The sequence below is a fragment of the Alosa sapidissima genome, chromosome 16, assembly GCF_018492685.1.
Source record: "Alosa sapidissima isolate fAloSap1 chromosome 16, fAloSap1.pri, whole genome shotgun sequence".
Classification (NCBI taxonomy): Eukaryota; Metazoa; Chordata; class Actinopteri; order Clupeiformes; family Clupeidae; genus Alosa; species Alosa sapidissima.
Window position 1 is genome coordinate 33,529,759 of NC_055972.1, and position 5,530 is coordinate 33,535,288.

A 5,530-nucleotide genomic window follows, 5' to 3' on the forward strand; every position below is an offset into this window, starting at 1 on the left:
TGGTTAGCATAGTTAACATGTTAGCATAGTTAGCATAACTACTAAAAATTATAAGCTAGGTTAGCTAAGTCACATGGTTAACATAGTTAGCATGGCTAGCATGTTTAGCAAAACTGCTAGAAAACGTTAGTTAAGTTAGCTAAGTAGCATGGTTGGCATAGTTAGCATGTTTATCAAAACTGCTAGAAAACGTTAGCTAAGTAACATGGTTAGCATGTTAGCATTTCTAGCACTGCTATAAAACATTAGCTAAGTAACATGTTTAGCATAGTTAAAAATCTTAGCATAACTGCTAGCAAACATCAGAGCCATTCTAACTTTCAGTTATTGTCAAATATCTACCTATACACAGCCATTAAACTATTTGAATATCAACATTCATTAAACTTCCAGTCTGTCAACAACTTTTAAACTATCTATTAAAGGGGTGATAGAATGATGATATAGGGTATTTTGTGCTGGTCCTTAAGGTCTCTGAATAGGGTGTGTAACATTGGTTGGGCTGAAAATGGCATTTGTGCTGTTCTGTGCGCCCTAATGTAAGCCTGGTTAAAAGCCCTAGAATGAAACGAGAGGTTTTCTTCCTTTTATGGTATGCTCATGAATATTTAGATGACCTGCGTGCTGATTGGTTGGTTTACAACGAGCGAAGCTCCGGAGCAAAGACGCAAACATGGCCGACAGCACTCACTGAAACAGCCAAGGTGGAAATACTATGGAGACATAGGTGTTGAACAGCATATTTAAGCCTGAATCAGAGGAAGAATCTGAAATAGAGGAGCAACCAATCGCCCATAGATTGGAAATGACTACTTCAGAGTGGTAAGTTGTCATTTACTTGAGTTTGCAACACGTAGCCCAGTTAGCTAGCTGTAATACTCGCACGTTAGTGTCATAGACTAAGCTAAACATTGCATTAGGTTCGTTTTTAGCATTGTAAGCAACAGAAGTTATTAATTTGCACACAAACAAATGTTTTACAACTTGTACCCTGCAATTTTTGTCAAGATGTCCAGTTAGAAACTAGCTGAAAAGTTTGTAGCCCGTCGTGGGCAGTTCAGGCTATGCTGTAGTGAAAGGAGTGCTGCTTGCAAGGAAAGTACTCGTTTTAGTCAGTAAGTATATTCTCCTGATGAATAGGTCATCTGATTAGGAGTTACATACATTATTGTAGTGGTAATATGCGATCTTACAACAGGACGTCCAGTTAGCTGGGCAGGAGCTCTGTGCAGTTCGTAGGCTATAACGTTATTGCTGAAGTGAAACGAGTAGCCTACTGCTCGCGTCAATGAAAATATTACGTTTGTGTCAGTAGGTCTAATGTACTCGTGTAACTACTATCCTGCTGATTAAGTCATCTGATTATCGAGATTTTTACGTTCTTTCCATGTAGTAATGTATGATCTTACAACGGGATGTCCAGTTAGCTGGGCAGGAGCTCTGTGCAGTTTGTAGCCTATGGCTGAAGTGAAATGAGGTCAACGAAAATATTACTAGGCCAATTTGTGTCAATTCAAAAACACTTATTTATCCCCAAGGGGAAATTTACATTGTAGGCTACTTAAAATACAGTAGGTACAGTCAGTGTAATGTAATCTTGTAACTATCCTGCTGACATCTGATTGAGATTATTACCTTCTTTCCCTGTAGTAGCCTAATATGTGATCTTACAACTCTGGTAACTAAAACTGGAGACATTTGCTACTTTGTGCTACCTGCTCATTCAAAATTACGAAATAACAGCAGGGAAATTATGTTTGTTTTTACAGGTTATTAAAAGAATGACCCAGGTTCCTGAGGAGCTGACCTGAATGACCCATCATGGCCTCAATCCGTTGTGCCTCTATATTCTTTGCAAAATGCAATGAATATTTACTGAGCTGACCATGGCCGTTTGAGAATCAGAGGAATGGAAAGGTGAGGACAATCTGATACAAGTGTTAGCAGTTACAGAATATAAATAAAATATTTTTAACCAATACACATTCGTTATTGGTTCAGCATATTGCAAAAACACAGTTTGATCAACACCACAAAATGGTAAACTTTTTTTTTTTTTTTTTTTCCCAACAATCGTCCAGTGATACTCTGATGTAAAATATAAAAAAATAAATAGTAAAAAAAATTTGCTTTTCCACCCTGTTCTCGTTGCAGGCAATGAAGTGACTTGGCCTACAGGTCTTTTGTGAGCAGGAGCTGGGGTTTCCTTAGAAGAAGCGTCCGTGTCATGATCCCCTTGTGTGTGGTGCTACGCATATGGAGGGAACTTCCGGATACTTCAGGGCAGTACGTTGGATTCAGACCCCTTTTCGACTGAACCGCGTGACACATGTTCAGCAACAGCATCCTCCATGGAAGGTCTGTCTAGCTGAGCACACAAGTCCTGGGGCACAGGAATCCGCTGGACGGCATCCCAATAAGGAAGAGGGTCTTTGATGATCTTGAAGAGGACAAGAAAAAGGACTTATATTGGATACTGTAATACAGTGCATTGTAGGCTGTATACTGTACAATAAACAAATTGTATGGCCCTGAACATTGTGCTTTGTTTACAGTACTGATGATGATTGACACCAGTAGCATCAGGTCTAAGACAGCCTGTTGTGTGTGAATCGATAAGTTCTTTTTAGTGCCTATACTGTTGCACAGTTTGATTTGTTGTTTGTAATAAAAACATATATTTTTATTAAACTTACAAATTGTTTGGCAAGTCTGTACATAGTTTCTCCTTGGCTGTCTTCTGTTGTGGGGACTCAGCATTGTCATTGAAGTGCATGGCTGCTAGATAAAACCTAAACCAAACAACAGAAATGTTGTAACACAAGTGAAAGTCACTTTTGCATGCACACACCAAGCTGTTAACTCACAGCAAAAGCATTTGCTAATATTCTAAGCTCCGCAAGATGCCACACTTAGAGCATCTGTTTGGCATGCTACCGTTCTTGTAATGTTCTAAAATAAGAACGTGCAAATAAATCCATTGTATCTAGACAACACGGTTTTCAACATATCGACTAGATATCATTTGAATTGATAACGTGAAGTTGTTTCCACTTCTGACGTCAAAAACGTATGTGTTATATGGGTATGGGTTATATTACAGCTTAGCAAACATGCATAGTAAAATGTAGGTTAACATGACAACACAGGTTTTATCCGAATGACACACGGGAAAATGAAATAGCCTTGCCAATTAATGAACTAAATCACACATTCTACTTGCTAGATACACGTTAGCATGGCTAATAACTGCTTAGCGACCAAATAATACTTACAGCATGCGGTTGTGATGACCTTACGGTCGGAACAGCCCCTCGTTTCAGTAACAGCAGCTTAGCAAATCCTGCTTAACTGTACAAGGTTTTGAAAACTGCCTTCGGTGAAATGTTTTGCAAAATAATAACAGAGTGTCGAACTTTGCAGGGATCTTCTGGTAGAAAAACATTATCCATGCCCCTCGAACTTTTGAATCCTTGGGAAGACTATGGAAAGTCTCAGCTTTCTTTGTAGCCTAAGTTTCAACCTGGAACACTGTATTTACGACCGTGGCTCATTTTCGATATCCTTGAAGAACTGTCTGCTTTATAATTCCCGTGGAAGTAAACGAGCATGCAGCTAAATTAGTGTTTGTCTCATCTTCGCTCTCCATTCACGTTCCTGGGCTGAGAGCACCAGTGGGCTGGTCTGTATGTAAATTTTGAGGCGTGACAAATGTACGGCCAGAGCCAAATAAGGTACCACCTGCGAGTTTGCGTAAACTCGCAGCTTCGTTTGGATTCGCCCGTTTTATGGCGGGAGTTTAGAATTGCATAGGAAGGAGGTGTCGGTGCATTTCTAGTTCTTCTTCTAACGCATTTAATGCAGCTTCAACCGGTTTAACATAGAAACTTCATTCAAACTATGTTACGTAGGTCCAGTGGTGGAGGAAGTACTGAAACTCAGTACTTAAGTAAAAGTACAAATACACAGAGAAATATTTACTTTAGTAAAAGTAAAAGTACCACAATGACAACCCTACTTAAGTAAAAGTAAAAAGTACCTGCTTTTAAATGTACTTTAAGTATTAAAAGTAAAAGTATTTGCATAATGATTTATTCTCTTAATATCTATATTCTAAAAGGAAAAATCAGTATGGGCTGTGGCATTTTAATTAAGCTAGTTTTAGGTTATACTCGACTAGATAGTTTTAAGTTAATGCAATTGTGCTTACCATCTGTGGCCCAGTTTACATTCTGACCTACAATTCTAGAGACTGTAATTCTGGTTATCTACTAGGGTGATCTGCTGAGTAATATAATTCAGCAAAACACGAGAGCCTGAAGTTTAACGGGGTAGACAAAGGAAATCGTGGATCGTAATGCCAATTATGCTGCTTGAACAGAAAAGTTGCTGAGAAAGGTGTCTTTATGATTAAGTTCAGTTTCATTTGCGCAGTCGCATAGACATTGAATGAGCGCTCACGTTACTACCCCCCAATTGTAGGCTATGCATCTTTATTTAATCACACACAATTAAGGAATATTTCCTAATCTGGAAAATGTTACGTTTTTTCCGGCCACCGGTTCATTAATAGTCTACCATTCATTTGTGCCGCAAATGATCAGACGTGTGACAGAAGCATGGGCATAGCCTGTAACTTCGCTGATCCGCGGATAGCAATCTCATCGGAGAGGAGGCCCTAACGCTGCAGATAACAGACAGAGAAAGGCACAGCACACAGTTGCATGTACAGTGTAGCCATGGGTCTGGTGAATATAGCCTACCGAATGCAGATGGCTACAAGCTCACGCTTTGCCTGGTATAGACTAGAAGCTTATGTTTCTAAGAATGCACGTAGCGCTCCAGAATCTTTGGTAGCAACCCCCCGGTAAAACAAACGTGTTTGTCAGAGAGAGAAAAAAAACTGATTATAAAATGTATCGTAAAAAGGAACGATGGTGTTGTAGAAATGTAGCGGAGTAAAAGTACAGATAATTGCTGTAAAATGTAACGAAGTAAAAGTCAAAAGTATGCACTATAAATTTTACTTAAGTAAAGTACAAATACGTGGAAAATTGACTTAAGTACAATAACGAAGTATTTGTACTTCGTAACATTCCACCACTGCGTAGGTCTAACTTAGGACATGTGGGCTTTGTATTTTTCATCTTTGTAACTTTTATACTTTTTAAACTATTAATTAAAAACTATCAACATTTCCCCATTGACTTAACATTGCCCTTTATGACATCACAGCAATTAGAATCTTCTGCCAGGTGTCCAGGCCACCTGGATCAACTGCCAGTTTCAGGCATACAAACTGGCTCTATTAAGACTACACATCCTGTTCAACGGCTTCCTCTGCCAAAAGCTGTTTCAAAATAAAAGTCCTCACTACAATAGTTCACTGTTAAACAATTTAACCCTTTAAACTACTGAACTTTTTAACTGTTCAGCCATTGTAACTGTTACTTGTCATCAACTATGACTCCTACCCACTGTAGCTAGTTAGCATTGTTAGCATTGTAAGCAAAACTACTAAAAATGATTA

General features: G+C 38.8%; 2 long non-coding RNA genes across 3 annotated transcripts; one reads left to right on the plus strand and one right to left on the minus strand.

Annotated features, from left to right (window-relative positions):
• The first annotated feature begins 760 nt into the window (after positions 1-760).
• Positions 761-2,294, plus strand: LOC121685511. Of its 2 annotated transcripts, none has more exons than XR_006023368.1 (3): positions 761-822; positions 1,770-1,917; positions 2,155-2,294. It is a non-coding gene; the product is annotated as an uncharacterized LOC121685511 (long non-coding RNA). The 2 variants fall into 2 exon arrangements; XR_006023369.1 differs by lacking the exon at positions 761-822 and adding an exon at positions 1,030-1,115.
• An 11-nt stretch (positions 2,295-2,305) lies between these two features.
• LOC121685513 lies at positions 2,306-3,706 on the minus strand. Its single transcript, XR_006023371.1, has 3 exons — positions 3,276-3,706; positions 2,697-2,792; positions 2,306-2,440 (listed from the first exon to the last, which is right to left on the minus strand). It is a non-coding gene; the product is annotated as an uncharacterized LOC121685513 (long non-coding RNA).
• Positions 3,707-5,530: the final 1,824 nt, after the last annotated feature.